The 20838-nt window shown below is 40.5% G+C and overlaps 1 long non-coding RNA gene across 1 annotated transcript in view; it reads right to left on the bottom strand.

Moving 5' to 3' along the window:
- The window catches only part of LOC122540565, a 79625-nt gene extending 59417 nt beyond the window's left edge, over positions 1–20208 (bottom strand). Inside the window, exons 1-2 of the long non-coding RNA XR_006309351.1 lie at positions 20173–20208; positions 16743–16850 (exon numbers count right to left, since the gene is read on the bottom strand). This is a non-coding gene — a long non-coding RNA (uncharacterized LOC122540565). The remainder of the gene's footprint in view (positions 1–16742; positions 16851–20172) is intronic.
- Positions 20209–20838: the final 630 nt, after the last annotated feature.

Here is a 20838-nt window from a genome sequence, read left to right as displayed (position 1 = left end):
GCCTGAATTCAAATTTCTTTTGCTAGTTAATTCACAATTTTAGAGAGTAAAGGGACAAGGACACAAGTAAAGGAAAGGATGAATATTGAGTGTTCCATAACTCAGAAAATGAATTTGGCTCTCAAACATTCAACAGAACTATCCCCACCACTAAAACGTACACGTATTATTCCAGGAGAGAGAAACCTTCAGGCCAACAGTGCACAATAAACTCTGAAAGGGAGCTCTCGCCAGTTCTGGTCTTTGGGGAGTCTAGGGGAGGGAAAAATAGTTTGCTCAGGGCTGTCCTGACTTGGAAAGCAGGTGCCATTGGCAGGGGGAAGGGGAAATAATCGCTTCACAGCTGTACTTCTGCTTAGCACTTGCCTACTGTGCTCTCTGGAAGTTGGCAGCCAGTTGTTTGATTTCCTCCCAATCACGGATGTCCTATTTGGCTTCTTTGCTCTCTGCGCTATACTCAATCTCAGAACTTCAGGACCCCTGAACCCATTCTTTGTTCATGTGCCGCATTTGATCTGGCCTCAGCTGCTAACTTTATACATTGATATCATGTCTGAAATGACAACTTATTGTGCTCGTGGCCAAGAACTCTCTGCGCACACATATCCTGCTACCACAGTCTGTTGTTGTATTCAGAAGATCATAGTCCCTTTTTTAAATGTTTAAAATATGATGTATTTCAATATATATTGATGGGGGAGGAGGTCAGAAAGAAAGGTTGGATTCTAAATTTATACTTTCACTAAAATGCCCAAATTTTTCACCCCACATCCCTCAACTAATCCTCATTGTACAATCTGACTGCTGCTAATAGTGAGACCATTAATCTTTTCTTCCTTCCCTCACATCAACCTTGCCCTTCTGATTTCCTGGAATGAGACACCCAGGAACTCACAGTAGTCTGATCAAGAAGTCTTAAAGCACTGAAGAAGAGTCTGCGTCATTTGATCAGAAGTTTACAACCACCAGCTCTGATACTGACACATCTCATACTTTGAAGGATCAACATCTGGGGAGTATCACTCGGCAGCAGCCAGATGAAGGGAAAAGGATCATTTGTTTGTCAATCCACTTGGTGGGTGAGTTTACAGGTGGGTTCTGTTGCAGAGGAGTCACTTGGGTTGCATAGAGGAGAGAGCTGAATGGACGTACATAGCAACGTGTACTGGTTGGCCTGTCAGATAGTCTCCTGTCACAGTCAAACAGAATTGAGGAGTCCAGCCTAAAGCAGGCAGTAGAATGATCCATTTCCTTGGCATCATGTAGACCTAAAAGCTCATATACTTAATGCAGCTTGTGTGTGGATCTGTCACCTACACTTTTACCATCACAGTGAGGATACTGCCAAATAACAGAGCATTTAATCAAACTTGCGTCTCCTGAAAGTTGGATGCTTTGTTTTTTAAACAGCAAAATGCCCCAAGGGATATCTGACAGGTTAATGCTTTTTCTTGGCAGAGTCACAAGTAAATTTGTAAAAAGATCCAAAACATAGCAGTGCAGCTGCTATGGCTGTGTGGTATCATAATAGCACCAATTCAGTGTACTAGAGACAAGAAGACCTCTTGTGTCTGCACCATCATTCAATAAAATCATGATTGATCTGATTGTGGCATTAGCTCCACTTTACCGTCTGTCCCCATATCCTTTGCCTCATGTATAGTTGAAAAATATCTCTAAATCAGCCTTGAAATAAACCAACCTCCACTGTTGTCTGGAGTATTGAATTGAAAGAATTATCAAGATTTTTGAGTGAAGAGATTTCTCCTGGTGTCCATTATAATGGGAAAACCATTATTTTGAACGTGTGCTCCCTAGTTCCAGCTTCCCACACTGGAAGAAACATTCCCCTAGCATTCACCCTGACACCCTCACCCAGAACTGGATCTGTCTCAATACATTCATGTCTCATTCTTCTCAATCCCAATGCGTATAGGTCAAACCTGCTCAACCTTTCCTTGTAAGATAATCTCATTATGCCAGAAATCAAACCTGGTGAACTGTCTTTGAAGTGCATTCAAAATGGCATGCTGGAGCGGCATGGTGGTTCAGTGGTTAGCACTGCTCTCTCACAGTGCCATGGTCAATTCCATCCTTAGGTGACTGTGTGCATGGAGTTTGCACATTCTCCCTGTGTCTGTATGGGTTTCCTCTGATTTCCCCAGTTTCCTTGTACAGTCCAAAGATGTGCAGGTTAAGGTGGGTTGGGCATGCTAAATTGACCAAGTAGATTAGCCATGGGAAATACAGGGTTATAAGGATAGGGTAGGGAACTTGGCCTGGATCAGATGGTCTTCGGAGGGTTAGTATGGACTCGATTGGCTAAACAGCCTGCTTCCATACTGTAGGGATTCTAAGACATTGTAACTCTCTTTAAACAATTGGACTAAAACTCCACACAGTATCCTCGGTGGGGTACCATCAATGTGCTATAGAATTGTAACAAGAATTTCCAAGTTTTATACTCTATTCAACTTGCAATAAAGACCACATCCCATTTGCCATGCTAACTACTTTAGGACCTATGTATTAACCTCGCATGTGTGTGGACACACAGGTGCGACAGTTTTTTCCATCCTTTGCATGTTTTTGATTCACAGAAACAGGGGATGTGCTAGATACAGCTGACACATAATGTGTCCATCCACAAGGACATCATTCTTAAATAGCACAGCTGTAAACCAAGCTCACATCTAGGAAGTCTAAGCTGAAATTTGTTGATATTCCAGCTAGTTACAAGCTGAGTACAATAAAATGGTATGCCCGTATGTAAAAATGCAATAACAGCACAATAGAATATCAAATATAAGGACACTATAATTAAATAAAAATTGGGTGCAAGTACAAAAAAATACATAAAATGCTCAGAAGACAAGAATTAAAAGAAAAGTTATGTTCATGCACAAAGTTGTTGTGTTGCCATAGTCTTACCAGATCACAAGGGCTGCTCTTTCATTTGAGAGAAGCAACTGGTGGTGATTTAACCTAAGGGCTACTAGACCTCAGGCAAGGGAAGAGGTTGAGAAGGAGACTCCTTCATGGTAACCATAAACTGGTGAATTGAACCCACATTGCTAGTATCATACTCTTTTAGAAGCTAATGATCCAGCCAATTGAGCTAAACCAATTCCTATGCATCAAGTATAACAATAGCCAGTGACTAATATTCTTGCTGGAGCTCAAACATGAATGTGTCTTTGAATATAATGTCTGTATGTGTTAATGAGCTATAATAAATCTTTGTTGGATCTTTCAATACCACATTAACCACGTCCTGATTTCTTATGTTACAAGGGATAATATAAATATAGCCTTGTGAGGTTAAAACACAATGCTCAAAGCAAAACGCACATCAGCAATAGATTAGAAACTCCTGGTTCTGGAAAAGGGGAGAGAGAGGGAAGGAAAGAGGAAAGTCACAATATTTTGGATTTAAAACATGCTGTGCACAGTAAAGGAATATAATATTCATAAACTTAAAGGTAAAGTTCACCGTAGTCCAACTCTCACTATCCCAACTTGGAACTATATTGCTCATTTTTAAATTATCCCTAGTTAACTTTGTGGAACTCCTGCCCTAACAGCATTATGAATGAACCTGTATGGATGACATTAGTCAAGAGACAACTTCATGTCATCTTGTTAGGGATACTACAGGATGGGTAGCAAAAGCTGATTTGGCAGCACTACCCCATTGTCTGGTAACAAAAAAAGAGAACGCTCTAATACTTGCTTACCACAATTCATTCTGATATAAAAACACAATGTTCTTGAGCTTATGACTTTACAACTGTTAATATTGAATGGGTGGAAAAGTGCAGGCTGGGGAATCTCAGACTTAGAAAATTCTGGCCTCTAAGCAATTTTTCTTTCTGGTGACAGCTACTGATTTTCATTTTTCCTTAAAAGAAATGTGGTCATAAGAGAGTGTCTCACCTTTCCTGACCTAGTAGGAGACAGAGTTATGAAAAGAGAAAGTTAACTTTGGCTGCTCTCCCACATGATTTCAATGTACAGATGTACAGCTTTGTCCTTATATAGTACTCTGTCTGGTTACCCCTTTTGGTGTTGCTCAAGAATAAAATGCTTTGCTGCCAAAAGATTAGTTGAAAATCTGTCAGCAAATGTAGGCATCATATGGATGGAATAAGTGAGCTCGATGAAACAGGCATTTCATAAAAGCTTACTTGTGTCATATCCATGATAGAAAATTGAAGTATTTGTAAGAGAGAACTGACCAACATGTGGAAACCTCTCTCATTATGTGAGTTGTACAGGGAGTTGTTGAAATCACTCCTGTAGTCAGAAATCTACCTCATTATGTTGATAATCATAGCAACAAAATAATTGCAGCTCCTACCTGTTCAATTTTATAAATCTGATATCTGTCATGAATCACAAAGTATTACTTCAGAAAAGATTAAAAATCACCATATAGTCTAGCATGGGTAACAGCATATGTCCAATGCAACTGATGTGGTTAATTATTTTACCTGATCAAATAAATGCCTGACTGTCTTGCAGCTTCCTTCAATCCATGTTAATTAATATCTATCTTATTCAATTTATGCATTTTCCACAGTGTAATAAACTCCAGGTTTTATGACATTCCATATGTTACATAGATTATCTTACATAGATTAAGGAAACCAAACTTCTAAACCATTCACATCACCCCACCTTTTAGTAATGTTCAACAAAAGACAATGTGGCTGGAGTTGAGCACACTGGATATAGGAAATGCTACAGCTCCTCTCAACATCCTAGCTGTATTGCTGAGGGTTTGTACTCAGACTATCTGCACCTTTACTCAAACTGTTCCATCAAGCTACAATGCTGGCATCCACATGCTAAATCCATTCATGAAAATTACTACCAGCTTTCAATCATCAAAGTGATAGAAGGTGTCATCAACCGTGCAACCAACAGCACACAATTCAGCAGCAAATTGCTCACCGATGTTCATTTGGATTCCTCCAGGGTTATTCAGTTCTAGATTTCATTATAACCTTGGTCTGAACATACACAAAAGAACTGAACTTCAGAGGCATGGTGAGAAGGCCTTGATTTGATTTATTGTAGTCATGTGTACCTAAGTACAGTGAAAAGCTGGACTACTGGTGACATCAAGGTAATATCCAATAAATACAACATCAAGGAGTCCTTGTAAAGCTGATGTCAATGAGAATCATGGAGAAAATTCTTCACAAGCTGGAGTTATGCCTGGTTTGTGGTTGTTGGACATCAATCATCTCAGTCCCAAGACATCACTGCAGCAGTTCCTCTGCACTGTGTCACAAACTCTAACATCTTCAGCTGCTTCATCAGTGACTTTCTCCACATCATCACGTCAGAATTTCAGCTGTTCACTGGTGATTGCACGATTTCCAGCAGTATTAATAACTCATCAGATATGGAAACAGTTCATATCCAATTAGCAGCAAGACCTGGACAATATTCAGATCTGGGTTAACAGGCTGCAGTAAGATTCTCTGTATATGTGCAAATAAATGTCATTCCTCATCAAGGGACACTTTAACCATCTCTACCTGATATTACAAGTTATCATCAACATTCTGGGGGGTTACCATCGATTAGAAATTGAAGAAGTCCAGTGATACACATATTATTTCTAAAAATACAGATCACATATCAGTAATCCTACAATAAGTCACTCAACCCTGACTCTCCAGAATTCTTCCACCATCCGCAAGGCATAAATTAGGGCTTGGAAGCACTTGCCTGAATATGTGCAACTCTAATAACACTCAAGAAGCTCACCACTATCCAAAAGCAGCCCATTTGATTGGCAACGCATCTGCAACATTAAACACACATTTCCTCCAATTCTGAGCCATGGTAACATGAGAACACCACAACCTCCAAGTTCCATCCAACCTATATATCATCCCTACTTGGAACGATGTCACTGTTCCGATCTCAGCGGGCCAAAACTCTAGAACTCCCCTTCCCAACCTGAAAAGTGTGTGTGTGAGAGAGGAGTATCAGCATGTGTGTGTAAGAGGGTGTGTGTGTGAACGAGTGTACAAATGTGGAGTGTGTCGGAGTGTGCATGAGCGTGAGTGCGAGTCTGTGTGTACGTGTAAGTGTCTGTGTGTGGATACGTGTGAGCAAGAGTGTGTGAGTGCGTATCTGTGCAAGCGTATGAGGTCTGTATGTGAGTGTATCTGTACCTGTGTGTGTGATTGTGAGTATGAGTGTGTGTGTGAGTGTGTGAGGTCTATATGTGTGAGTGTATCTGTATCTGTGTGTGTGACTCTGGTGAGTGAGAGAGAGTATGAGTATGTCTGCGTGCTGCTGAAAATACATGGACTGCAGCATTTCGAAAAGGCTACTCACTACTATCTTCTCCAGCAATTAAGGCTGGGAAATAAATGCTGTTCTGGTCAGGAAAGCCTGCATCACAAATACTAGCAATAAAGTGGCGTATGTTTTAACTATCTCCTTGTTTACAGATTCAAGTGTGGCAGCAACTGCTGCTACTGGAGTGAGCCACGTGTCACTTTCAGCGATGCATGGCACACTGCTTTTCAATCACATGAGTAGTTGGAAAACCCTACGTCACAATAGGTGGTAATTTCAAATGTATTTCTATTAGCTGAATGAATTAGCAGGAGGCTCTGAGTTGGAATAAACCCCCTTTTGCTGCGTGAATTAATTCCAACAGATAGCAGAATCCTGGTATCTTGCTTCAACTGAGTTACAACATTTGTGAGGAGTATTTCATTTCCACTTTGGCTGCCAAAGCAACAACTATATATCTTTATTCTTACTCAAGTATAAATTAGTGAATGGTTCAATATGTATGCACTTTCACTCAACTGTACTAAAAGTGTTCCATAATTGGAATATTAAAATTAGTCATTTGTTAGAGCACATTATTGATTAAGAGACGGGATGAGGATTATTTTTGGAAGACCTGATATATTTCTTTTGGCATAGTTTCGTTGAACATTCCATGGGAACAGTAACTTGCTCAAAGGGTGCATTTTTGTCATGTATTTGAACTCATAGTTAGAAAAATTGCTTGGCTAATAATAGAATTTTTAGGAATGGTGCATTCATGAGCAAAATTTGCCTGTTAATGTAAATGATAGCATATGTTTTATAATCTATATTAATCCACTGTAAAAGCAGTCCTATCCAAAAACCAAAATTGTTCTGCAGGGAATGATAAGGTGGTGTGAGAATGAGGCTACTTTTGCCACAATAACCAAAGTCGATCTTACAGAACTCTACCAGGAAGGAGGATGGTAACAACAAATCCACCAAACACCTGGAGATTTCACCAGAGGAGACTAGCTATTGGACATAAGACAATGGGGTCCTGGCTGAGCAGGAATTTCCCAGGTACAAGCTCGTCAAGATACAAATGGAACATATTAGTAATAACTGTAGGTTTGTCATTGAGCAGTTGAAGAATGTTGTGTGATGAGGCAAGCCTTTGTGTGCTAAAGAAATGCTATTGCTGTCGAACTGGACAAGCAACCCAGAAACAGAAGGTGCTAAATGGATTCCTTCCATCTCTCCCTCCAATAAAGGCTTTAACTTTTAACAGTCTACTTATTTTGGCTATCCAGGTGCTGCAGACAGAGATATGAAACGTCAGTGTTAAAAGCTGCAGAACACAAGTGTGAAAACAGTAGGACTACCAAGTTCAACATGGAACCGTGCAAATTACTGTATACTGCACTCTGTATTGTCTAATACATCCTCCCACTCTGTAATCTGCGTGTTTGAAATTCAAGAGTGTATGCATATGTATGTGTGTGTGTGTGCGTGCATGTGTATGCATTTGTGTGCGTATGTGCAAGTGTGTATCCGTGCCTGTGTTTGTATGCGTGCATGCGCATGTGTATGAGTACGTGTGTCTGCACATGTGAAAGAAAATGCGGAGCATCTTTATTTTACTTTGACTGGGTTCATAAAGTTTGAAAGACTCTCTTTTCTGAAAAAAAACTGATTTATCATGAATTTTATGATCATGACATGCAAACTATTAAACATTCATTGAATTGGCAAATACATATATTTTTAAATATACCAGCGATGGTCAAATGAGGTAAAGGAAAAGAGGGGAATTATTCAAACCTTCCTCACTTGGTTGTAATACATATTTGCACACAGAAATGAAACTACTTCTTATGATTGGACTGTCTACAGTCTTCCTTCTTCAATGTCCATAAATACATAAACTGGAAGAACTTAATTAGAAAATTGTGTGGAAATCAGCAATTACAGATTTATGTGCACATTTTGTGCACCACATCCATTTTCTGAATGCTAAATAAATGGCCATGAATCTCCCAACTAAAACAGGTAAGAACTTGATTCTAATATTTCAGTGAAGGTTGATGACATAATTTCAGCATGTACCCAATATTCTGATGTTCCAAAATGCCTTTTGTTGAAAGATCTTCATGATCAGATATAACTGTTGCCCAGGCTTGCTAAGGATGTATTTATATGAAGAGAAACCTCTGAAGAGGATTGGACAATTTATTTTAGTGTTTCTTTATATATTTTTCTACTAACTCAGATTTTCAAGTGTTTTTGTAATGAAATAACTCCACAGAGGCCAGTATCCCATCACCGAGTCACCCTTTGTTTACACGTGGAGAGTCCTTGACACTGATCCAATTCCCTCAGAGCCAGCTCTCAGAGTGAGCAGAACCTCTGACACTCCTGTTTATACCTGTCAGCCAGGGCTCCCTGATTGGACCAGGTTAACAACCTCAGTCAGGGAGCTCATATTCTACAAGGTCCACCTGGCTGACCTCGTTATCATCACTACAGTGACAGAGGAACAGATACAGACCATTCAATCCCTTGTGCCTGTTCTGTCATTTACCTAGATTATGGCTGATCCCTTGATGGTTATATTTATTTAGCCAACCCTGACCAATGTCCCTTGATGGTCATATTTAATAAAAATCTCTCAATCCCAGTCTTGTTCTGTTTTTCACCTACAGCTCTTCCAACAGTACCACAATGAGTTTTTCAATTGGATTCATCCCTAGTTTTTCCAGAAGGATTTGAGAAGAATGTACACAGTCCCTCCCAAGAATATTGTCTGAGAGAACATAGGAAGCCAATTGTTCTTCCAGTGCTTAATAAATGAAGAATTCAGAGTGTAAGAAATTATGTGGCGAAGTCTCCCCATTGTCCACTTTTATCCTCAGAATTACAGAAACAACACAGACACCGATGGTATCAGATGATACGAAATCTCAACAAAATGCTTGCTGAGTTTATAATATTGATATGGGGTAATTTTATAAACATATTACCTGTTCCTATGTAAATTTAAAATGTGATATTGTTAATAGTTCTTTCTTTAATTTTGGAGAGAAAGCACAGTCCATGTTCACTCTACTTTCTATCCACGGATGCTGCCAGACCTGCTGAGTTTCTCCAGCAATTTCTGTTTTTGTTTTAGGGTTTCCAGTATTCACATTTTTCTTTTCATGTTTTAACATTGTTCTGGTTTCTAATTTACTTCTAGAAGGGGTTGAGTTCTCATCAGGAAATGACTTGTCTGGGGATGAGATATTGTTTTCCCAGGTGGCATGAGGTAAACCCTGATAAGGCTGCTAAAACAGAACATCTATAAGGACATTTATGTAGTTTACAAAAAACAATTCCACCACGTAAATCTGATGTTAAAATCAATGTTCTGACAAAAGCGGTATTGAAAAAGAGGCAGGACCATGTCCTACCAGATTGAAAAAGACATTGAAACATCACACTGCAAAGGTAAAACAAAGAGCTGCCCGTGCTGGAGATCTGAACAAAAACAGAAATTACTGGAGAAACTCAGCAGGTCTAGCAGCATCTGTAGAGAGAAAAGAGAGATAATGGCTTGAGTTTTCTTCTGAACAGATTACTAATGGTTGAAGGTGAAGCCAGCCTGAATTTAAAAATGCAATTTACAATGTGCAGGAAAACAGATAGAGATGAGATTCACAGCTAATGACAAGACTATGAATGGGTTGCTTTGATGGGAAATGATTCTGGATTAGTGGTGCTGGAAAAGCACAGCAGTTCAGGCAGCATCCGAGGAGCAGTAAAATCGACGTTTTGGGCAAAAACCCTTCATCAGGAATAAAAAGAGTCCAATGTTCGTATTATGTAGCCACAGGAATAAATAAACGCTCTTTACTGTACATTTGAACTTCAAAGAGAGTTAGAGTCATACAGCACAGAAACAGAGCAAACTGCTAACTTTTACCATAACAACATCAGGCAAAGCTTGAATTAAGTGGAATATTCAGAAAGAGGAGGAGAATGGGGGAATTTCACAGAACCACAATGCAGCAAGAATCTATTCAGCCCACCGCGTCTGCTCTAGCTCTCTGATCATTTTGGCTGACTGCCAATCTCCTTTCCCTTCCCCACCACGTGTTTATTAAAATAGTCATCCAATGTCTTTTTTAGATTAGATTACTTACAGTGTGGAAACAGGCCCTTCGGCCCAACAAGTCCACACCGACCCGCCGAAGCGCAACCCACCCATACCCCTACATTTACCCCCTACCTAACACTATGGGCAATTTAGCATGGCCAATTCACCTGACCTACACATCTTTGGACTGTGGGAGGAAACCGGAGCACCCGGAGGAAACCCACGCAGACACGGGGAGAACATGCAAACTCCACACAGACAGTCGCCTGAGGCGGGAATTGAACCCGGGTCTCTGGCGCTTCTTCTTTTGTGAATCAAATGATCCCACCTGAATCACATTTCCAGTTTGTGCATTCCATAAGACCGTAAGACCATAAGGCATAGGAGCAGAAATTAGGCCATTCAGCCCATCAAGTCTGCTCTGCCATTCAATCATGGCTGATATGTTTCTCAACCCCATTCTCCCACTTTCTCCTGGTAACACTTGATCCCCTTGATATTCAAGAACCTAACTATCTCTGTTTTAAATATAGACAATGACGTGACTTCCATAGCCTTCTGTGGCAATGCATTCCATAGATTCACCACTCCCTGGCTGAAGACGTTTCTCCTCATCACCATTCTAAAACATTTTCCTTTCACTCTAAGGCTATGCCCTCGGGTCCTAGTCTCTCCTACCATTGGAAACATCTTCCCAACTCCACTCTGTCCGGGTCATTCAGTATTCTGTAAGTTTCAATTAGACCCCCCCCTCATCCTTCTAAACTCCATTGAGTATAAACCCAGAGACCTCAAACATTCCTCATATGTTTGCTCATGATCTGGAAGGTTCGGTCTCAGATGTTTCATCACCATGCTAGGTAACATCATCAGTGAACTCCAGATGAGGCACTGGTGGAATGGCCCACTTTTTATTTATGTGTTTCCTTGGTTTGGTGATGTCATTTCCTGTGGTGATGTCATTTCCAGTTCTTTTTCTCAGAGGGTGGTAGATGGGGTCCAATTCGATGTATTTGTTGATAGAGTTCCAGTTAGATTTTAGATTTAGATTACTTACAGGGTGGAAACAAGCCCTTCGGCCCACAAGTCCACACCAACCCACCGAAGAGTAACCCACCCAGACCCATTCCCCTACATTTACCCCTTCACCTAACACTATAGGCAATTTAGTATGGCCAATTCACCTAATCTGCACATTTTTGGACTGTGGGAGGAAACTGGAGCACCCGGAGGAAACCCACGCAGACACGGGGAGAACGTGCAAACTCCACACAGTCAGTTGCCTGAGGCGGGAATTGAACCAGGGTCTCTGGCGCTGTGAGGCAGTAGTGCTAACCACTGTGCCACCGTTGAAATGCCATGCTTCTAGGAATTTTCATGTGTATCTCTGTTTGGCTTGTCCTACGGTGGATGTGTTATCCTAGTCAAAATGGTGTCCTTCCTCATCTGTATGTAAGGATACTATGTGGGTCATGTCTTTTTGTGGCTAGTTTTCTACCTGCTTGTCCATATATTGGACTGTGTTTGTTACAGTCCTTGCAAGGTATTCGGTAAATGACGTTCGTCTTGCTTGTTGTCTGTATAGGATCTTTTGAGTTCATTAGCTGGTGTTTTAGTGTGTTGGTGGGTTTGTGGGCTACCATTATGCCACACCAATCCTCTAAAAGGTATCCCACCCCCAGCTACCATATAAGCCTGCATTTCCAATGGCTAATCCACCTTCCCTGCACATTTTTGGACTGTGGGAGGAAACTGGAGCACCTGCAGTAGATACGGGGAGAATGTACATACTCCACACATATAGTAGCCTGAGGTGGAATCAGTCCTGGTTCCCTGGTGATGTAAGGTAGCAGTGCTAACCACTGAGTCACCATACTGCTCCTTAGGAGAACCTTATGAGTAGAAATGGATGAATGTTTGTCTCAAGTTGAATGACCATGGCTTTACCCATGTACTGTTCTATTAATCTCCTAAAGTTATGAATTTTTTTTATATTAAAAAAATAGAATCTAGAATTTACCCAGGTTGTAAATTCTAATGCAATTTAATTGGTATCAGCTGCAAATTCACTGCCAGCTGTTTACACTCTCACTATAATTTCACCCAACCTGCAGCAGGAATCTAGGTCTGTGTTTAATGGCAGTGGCAGGGATCTGTCCTATTCTACATCATCCCCTTTTAGCATGACACATTAAATCCCAGTCAGGCATTTAATTGCACCCTTAAAGGCCTCGACTGGAGACAGGGTGAGAAAGCCTTTCATAAGTTTATCATGTGGAATATAATTGGGGCAGAGACAGTCAGATGACAACATCCCAACCTCTCACCTGTACGCTGCTATCAAACACTCCATGGGGAACAGCATTAAATTCCACCCCTTGTTTCCATTTCTAAGGAAGCTTCCTCTCTATCTCTAGTGAAGTTATAGCAGTGAACCAGAAATAGATCCGAAGTAATGCCTGTCTCTCACGTTCACCTTTTCATATTTTACAGAACATTGTCTTTTGACCCGGACTGACAACCCTGAGCCATCTACACATCTGACAAAGTTGCACTACATTAAAAACTGCTGCAGATTTGCTCCAAAGATTCTTGTTAGGAGCTCTTGTGTAGAATATTCACTGGACTATGCTTTGATGCTAACCATTTCACAAGCTCCTTAAATCGGAATGGTGAGTGAAGTAGTGCTCTCTTACTGAAAGTTCAATGATCAGGTTGCGCTCTGTTAGCAGATCATCATCAGGATTATAGTAACTGCACTACGATTAGAATTCCATGACATGGGTTAGGGAGGAAAATTAGTCAGTTTTCCCACACCTACTTAGTTTAGTGACATTACAAGACACTAGCAAGCAGATGGATAACAAGATCAGTTCAGCTGCGGTGGATAAGTACATTTCCAACCTGAATCGTTCAGGCTCAGGAATGAGCAATGGTTAGTTTAGCAAGATCTTAGAGGGGGAAGTGTGCACAGACCATACTCTTCAATAAGTGCAAGAAGTTTCTAGAAAGGATGGCAATTAATGAGACAGCAAGAGAACAATGCAGGTTAGTATGAACTGACAATAATTTCCATTAAAGTTTGTGTTTACATAACATTCTTAGCATTCCAGTAAATCCATAGCTGAAGCACTGTTTAAGTACAGTCCTGGTTATATATTCATAAGTGCCATATACGCCTGAAATTTACCACAGTTCGTTATTGTAATCACTGATTGAAGTCAGAACCATTATTACAGTGCATATGCAGCTTCTCTGGTGCAGTTGTGAAGATTAATATTTGTGCCAAAACAGACAGTTTTTACTTTGGTGTGAACTGAAGTTTTGCTAGGAACAGAAAGGTCTGCTTTCTCATTATCTTAATCAGAAACAATTTTAAGGGGGAAAATATACTAAAATTTCTCAAGCCAACTCCATTCGTAAAGCAAGACAATAAAAACTACTTAATTCAACATACAGCATAAACATTTTTGGTCACAATTATGTATAATTTGATCAATTTATGAAAGTTTGTCGTAGCATGGTTGACAAGCGTAACTTTAGCAGGATCCCACTTTGTTGTGACTTCTGAATATTTCTAAAGTAGACTCTCACACTTCATGCTTTGGGAGTAAAGAGAGTATACACATACTTGTGTTCACATAGGCTGGGCAAAGGGGTAATATCTTCAAGACCTCACTTAGACTTGAGCAGATGAGCATTCATTTGAAATTATAGCCGTGGCTATAACAATGGCTGATATCTCCAATTCCACAAAAGAAACGTTAATTGTCCTGCTAAATATCATGACAGTCTTCTAATGCATTTCAAACTGATTTTATGTAGGACGATTTCAGACCATTGGTGTTAAAAATTAAAAGTGTTTACCAACCAAATGCAGAAGATATTTAACAAATCTTTATGTTCGCTTTAAGAACCCTGCTAACTGCAATGTTGTATTATCTGAAGTTGAGCCAGTGCGGTGCAGAGCCGAAATTGGTGCAAATTTCTAAAGAAAACATTGACAAGTTTCACTTTCAGAGACAGGAAAAACAATACCTGTCCAGGCATTCACTTTCTGATGGCTACATTTGTCTAAGAGATAAAAATAAATGGGGCATTGCATCTTAAACACATTAGTGCTCACATCAACTCCCCAGGAGGCTCTAAGATTTAAGAAAATCCTGGTCTATAAATAAGCACTGCCTGACAGAGTAACTCACCAGGGCTGTTTGCTGACTTGAATTTTCACTAATGCTTTGAAATAGTGCTTTAATTCAAATCAAGTTAACAAAGTGTCAACCTTTTCTCTACTTGGCTTTCACTACTCTGAAGATTACAATCCCAATTTTTAATTTACTTTCAGATTAAACAACTTCACAGAATAGAACACAATAGCAACACTGTCCTATTTTCAAGACACTAATCCCTTTGGCTACAAAGAACTCCAGAAGAGGAGGAAAAAAACTGGGTGTTTCCTCATACATAACTTTTACAATTGCACATTGTCAAGACATTGACACAGAGTAAGATAATACACACACTACACCCATCGCACTGCTCTTTTCCATTGAAGCTCAATTGTCTTTAAATATTACAGCACCTTGTCACTGTCTGCCATGAAAACAAAATAAAGGACATTTGAAAACTTGTTTTTATTTCTGTTGAGCCACTCGGACAATTTTAGAGGAACTATTGAAAACTTTATGCAGTTTCGGAGATGCCTTTGTGCAATATGATCAAAAAATCACTTCTTAAAGTTGTGCCACTTAAGATTTTTTTCTCTCAAAGCAAACAGAAACTGTGCACACTATTGTCAGCAGACTAAATTTAAAAAAAACACCAATTTTATTTTAGAAGGATGGACCAAAGTGTTAATGACATTTTGGCTGCCCTGACATTTTCTATCAGTTGCTGTATTTGCATTCGGTACTTAATTTGTTCAGCATGCCTGCTAATTTGGTACTGTTTGCTTTGGCACTGAACGCATAATGCAGCTGCTGCAAATGTCCTGCTCGATTCTTTATTTTTCAAATGGGGGTTTCGATATAAAAAGCAGCAATGTCATGGACAGAACTGAGCTTCCTGTTTATGAGTCAACATAAATATGTAAGGTGGAAGTTGACATTTCTCAGCTGAGGCTTCAGCAGTGCTTCATGTCAAGAGCAAAGCTCCCAAGCAGGGTGGTCTCGTTGTGCCCTTGTAACCTCATAAAATGCTGTGTGACGCTGCTTTACATTGTAATCTAGGCCTAGAATGCACCAATAAACAGTTAACAAGTCAAAAATAAAATTCACCACTTGCGCATCTTTTTTTTAAAAAAAATATTTTTTTCTGTTATTTTTGACTGTCCCTTTTGTCCTTTTCTAAAAGCTTTGCTGACACCATTCATGGATTGATGAGTATTTTAACTTTAGGATGAGAGGTACTGTAAAAGATAGATCACCATCTATTTAATCTGAAAAGGTCAAACTAAGTGCAGTTGCAGATGGAACATTTTTCAGTTGGACTTGGAAAAATAAAGACCCAGGTTTTACAACGCAAAAAGGATTGAGCAGGAGACAAGGGCTCACAGTTTTTCAAAAGAAGTCCATTGAAGCGTTAACTAAAGCTTGGAAATTATTCAATTTTTTTGGCAAAATCAACATGAACTGTTTTGAATATCTTGTTACAACATGAATTCTTAGCGCCCTATTCACTGAATTAAAGGCAACCAATGCTTACAAATGCATTGACTACAGAAGTGGCTCTCAAAGTGGGGTTTGCTGATACTTGGGATCCACTGAGACATTCCAAGGAACATCAAGTAAATGAATGAGCAGTAACTATAAGCAAACTTAGTGCAAGCCAAGGGATTGGGAATGGAATGTGGTCACCATATGTGCAGTACGGAGGAAAGTGTCCGTCTCACATGGAAGGGGACTGTGCTCAGAGGAACATTAGCAGCATTACAAGAGTCACGAGTTAGACCTGTCATTATCAATTAATTGGTTGTCATCAGATGAGTTTAGCCCTGATTAAGAGAGGGGAATGTTTTAAATATTTAACTAGACACACCCCGGCTTACTTAGTGAATACCTATTTTCTTAAAAAAATTATTAAAATACTCTCTGCGTGCAGTACAATACATGAGGATGGTACAATTTTGTGATTTAAGTGGGAATTCTGTGATGACTAATCCATTTGAAAAGGACAATAAAATCAGAAAAAAATGAAAAACTAGACTACAGAACAATAAGTAACATGGAATATTGAAAGGATATTTAATATTCTCAAAGTATATCTCATTTAGCTTTGGTCAAGCACATTGCAAATGTCAACCAGCATAGGTACTCACTTGTACGAAAGTGTGCCAAGAGGCTGCAGAGTTGCTGACTGTTATCTTGTTTAGTGATATCAGTCATACAAGGCCACACTGACGTAGATTCTTTAGTAAAGGTGGATGCTAAAAACATAAAGTGAAATGATTTGGATAATTTCAGGGCTGCATTCAACATTAGTGTTAATCAGGATTCACAGCATTTCATTATGGCATTTCTGAACTTCTTAAGAGTGATCTTTCCATTGCCATTGACTATCTGCCAACAGTGAATTGTGGGCATTTTTCTCTGTGATGGGGCTGAACAGATTCTGTCTGATGTAGCATTTTATTGTTGATCCTCCCAAGTACCACAGATTGAAGAATGCGAATGTAGGAATCCATAACTGACAGCAATTATTCATCAGAAATGAGACTCAGGCACAATTTTATTTCATCATTTAATATTAGTTGAATTCCCACTGCCTCTATTAACATTTCAATTATTAAACTGGCAAGCATTATGGAGCTGGCAATATAATTCAAACCAGATAACACTGAATGGCTTTGCAAGGTCATAGAGTAATTGAGTCATACAGCACAGAAACAGAGCCTTCAGCCAAACCTGTCCATGCCAACCAGATTTCCGAAAGTAAACAAGTCCCATTTGCCTGCCCATATCCCTCTCAACTCTATTTGGCCCTATCTGCCTTGAAATCTTTCCCATCCATGTACCTGTCCAAATGTCTTTTAAATGTTAGAATTGTACCTGCCTCTACCACAGCCGAAGACAAGCATGAAATTACCTTCAAAATTTATTTCCATGCATTTAACTTGTCATTATATTCTGCAGATAGCAGCCAAGGAAGATAATGCGTGGAACTTTCCTAACCCCTGAATAATGTGGGCCATAGCAAGACAATTGGAAAATTCAGTGAGAATGGAAAAACGAGATTCCTGACATTGGGGGAAGAAAAATGTAATTTTCTCTTTAAGGTTTGAACAGGTAGATTAGAATCTCACTCATAAATGGCGATGGCATATATTAACGTCTCGTTATTATCAAATCTTATCTCATTTATATGTAAAATGCCCTGCTTTCAGCCAGCAGAGGGGAATAAAACATCACCAATTCTTGATGTGTAAGTAGGAGTAGTTAGCCAGCAGCTGGCATCTTCTTTGGGCATCCACCTTGGCCAGCATTTCCTACCATCTCATTTATGCTCCTTTTGAAGCATACAGCCTGTGTTCAGGTTTAGAACCAGCAAGCCGCCAGCATCACCTGATCATCACGGCTCATCTCAGACACAGTTATAATATGGTTCGCCCCACTGATGCTCACAAGCATCTTTCATTATAATGCAGTGCCAGGTCCATTTGTTCACAGGGCCAGGCAGCCATCTCATGCATTGGAACAAGATGCATCTCAGGACTCTTAGCTCGCTTAACAAAAACCGAAAGAACTGCGAATGCTGGAAATCAGGAACAAATAATTGCTGGAAAAACTCTGCAGATATGGCAGCATGTGTGGAGAGAAAGCAGAGTTAGCATTTCGGCTCCAGTGACCATTCTTCACAAATTAGCTTATTTTCAAAGTCTGTGTAAAGATTTGTAGCTCAGGTGCCAGTTGTTGTAGTTGTGGGTATGTTCACCAAGCTGGGAAGTTGACTTGCAGACATTTTGTCCCCTGACTAGGTGACATCCTCAGGGCTTTGGAGCCTCTTGTGAAAACTGTGTCTTCTGGAATTTATTTGGTTCCATTCCTGCTGCTTCTGTTTGCTGGTTCCAGTAGTTCATTGTAGTGGACGGTATCTTGGGTCAAGGTCAATGTGCTTGTTGATGGAGTCTGTGGATGACTGGAACAAACAATCCACCCACAAAGCCGACCCAAACTCTGGATCAGATACATGGACAACACTTTTATAATTATTAAGAGAACAGAATTCGAGAATGCAGCACCATGCTCATAAGGATCAGATTTACGAGAGAGGAGGAAACTGATAATTAACTCCCCTTCCTGGATATGATGGTGGAAAGAGCACAAAATGGTGAATGAACCACAAAAGTGTACAGAAAAACCACATACAAGGATCAGATCCTGAACTACAACAGCAACCACCCAAACACACGCAAGAGAAGCTGCATTACGACCTAGTTCAAAAGGGCCAAAACACACTGCAGTACTCCTGGCTTGCGAAGAGAAGAATATCTCTGCAGAGTCCTCACCAAGGGCGGATACCCCTGAAACTGCCTAACAAACAAACAACGTGACAAGGACATGCCACAACCCAACACAGTAACCACTCTACCTTGTATAAAAAACATCTCAGCACTAACAGCCAGCCCTCTCCAACTACACTGATTATGGCAGCCCATAATCCGACAGCCACGCTCAGACAACTCACCAGAACCGAAGAGCCTGTACCCATCTAGTGCAAGGCTACCATAATTTACAAAACTCAGTGCCAAGAGTGCATAAAATACTATACAGGACATTCAGGCAGACAACTAACAATCTGCATTCACGAACACAAACTAGCCACTAAATGCCATGACCACCTGTCCCTAGTAACCATATACACTGATGACAAGAGCCACAAATTTGACCAGGACAACGCAACGATTATAAGACAAGCTAAACAGAGGACAGCGAGAGAATTTCTACAAGCATGGCTCTCATCCACAGACTCCATTAACAAACAGAGCTAGACCCAATATACCATCCACTACAATGAACTACCGGAACCACCAACAGAAAGCAGCAGGAACAGAACCAAATAAATTCCAGAAGACACAGTATAGCAGTGCTTCACAGGAGACTCCAAAGCCCTGAGGATGTCACCGAGACAGGGGACAGAACGTCTTCAAATCAACATCCCAGCTTGGTGAACCCACCCACAACTACGTTAGCTTGCTTTCTTAGTCCTCACTCACTTTACACATACTGCATTTCTCTGTTGCCTTGTCTTGCTTCTTGTATATTCCTGCCTCATCCAGAACTTACAGGCTCACAATAGATCTGTCATTCCTGGCCTTTTAGTGTAGACAGAAACAGGTGGTCATGTTTGCCAGCAATGATAAGTCAAGTGTTGCAATGTAATACCAAACTAGGTCAACGTAACACCTGTGCCACACATAGGTAGCTTAGGTGGCAAACATGCCAAATGTACTTGGAACAAACAGCCATGTTTCAAAGTGTAAGGAAAGTAGCCCTCAGTCAGTCAGGTCAAAAAGAGACTGCATCCCCACCATATTCAGTCAAGACCATCATCCAATGTGATTCCAGGGCTGTTAATATTGATGCAGGTGGAGGAATGTTGGTGAGATCTCCAGAATGACTGAGCAGGAGGGGCAGAAGGTAGGAAGGGTTTCTTCTTTCAGAGGAATTTTTTTTTGAGTGCGAGCAGCAGCTGAGTTTAAACGAAACCGGAAGGCTACAGCTAAGACAGTTTGTTTTAAAATTACTTACCGGTAGCAGGCAGCGGCGTTTTTTTTTCTCTACACAGAAAGAGCAGGAGCAGCAGGAGGAAGTGACGACGACCAGAGGGGCAGCCAGGAAGGAAAGCAGTGAGTATATAAATCAGGAAGGCAGCTAAACCCGAGACTCTACAACCGTAGTGTCTCCCACCCGCCCTCCTCCTCTAACCCCCTTACTAAGTACTGTTTATCCATTAATTGTTTTTTTTAAAAAAGACTATAGCAGAGAGATATCAGGAAGTATTTTAACTCAAACCTGTACAAAGTAATAAAGTAATTAACTAAGCAGAGATGGCTGGGCAGGTGATGTGCTGTAGCTGTATGATGTGGGAGCTGGCTGATCCCATTGTGAATGGCAGTGACCACATCTGCAGCAAGTGTTGGTTGCTGGAAGAACTCCGGATCAGAGTTGATGATCTGGAATCTGAGCTTCAAACACTGCGGCACATCCAGGACAGGGAGAGTTACCTGGACGCTTTGTTTCAGGAGGCAGTCACACCTGGGAGATTAAGTAATTCACATTCAGCTAGTGATCAGGCACAAAAGAGTGTGACTGTAAGTGAGGCAGACAGGGGGAGCCTGAGTTCAGGAGTGCAGGAGTCTCAGCCCTTGACCTTGTCCAACAGATATGAGATTCTTGCTCCCTGTACGGATGAGG

Source organism: Chiloscyllium plagiosum, chromosome 3 (assembly GCF_004010195.1).
Source record: "Chiloscyllium plagiosum isolate BGI_BamShark_2017 chromosome 3, ASM401019v2, whole genome shotgun sequence".
In the NCBI taxonomy this organism is placed as follows: Eukaryota; Metazoa; Chordata; class Chondrichthyes; order Orectolobiformes; family Hemiscylliidae; genus Chiloscyllium; species Chiloscyllium plagiosum.
The sequence above is the reverse complement of the archived record's forward strand: the minus strand, read 5'-3'. Positions and strand labels throughout refer to the sequence as shown.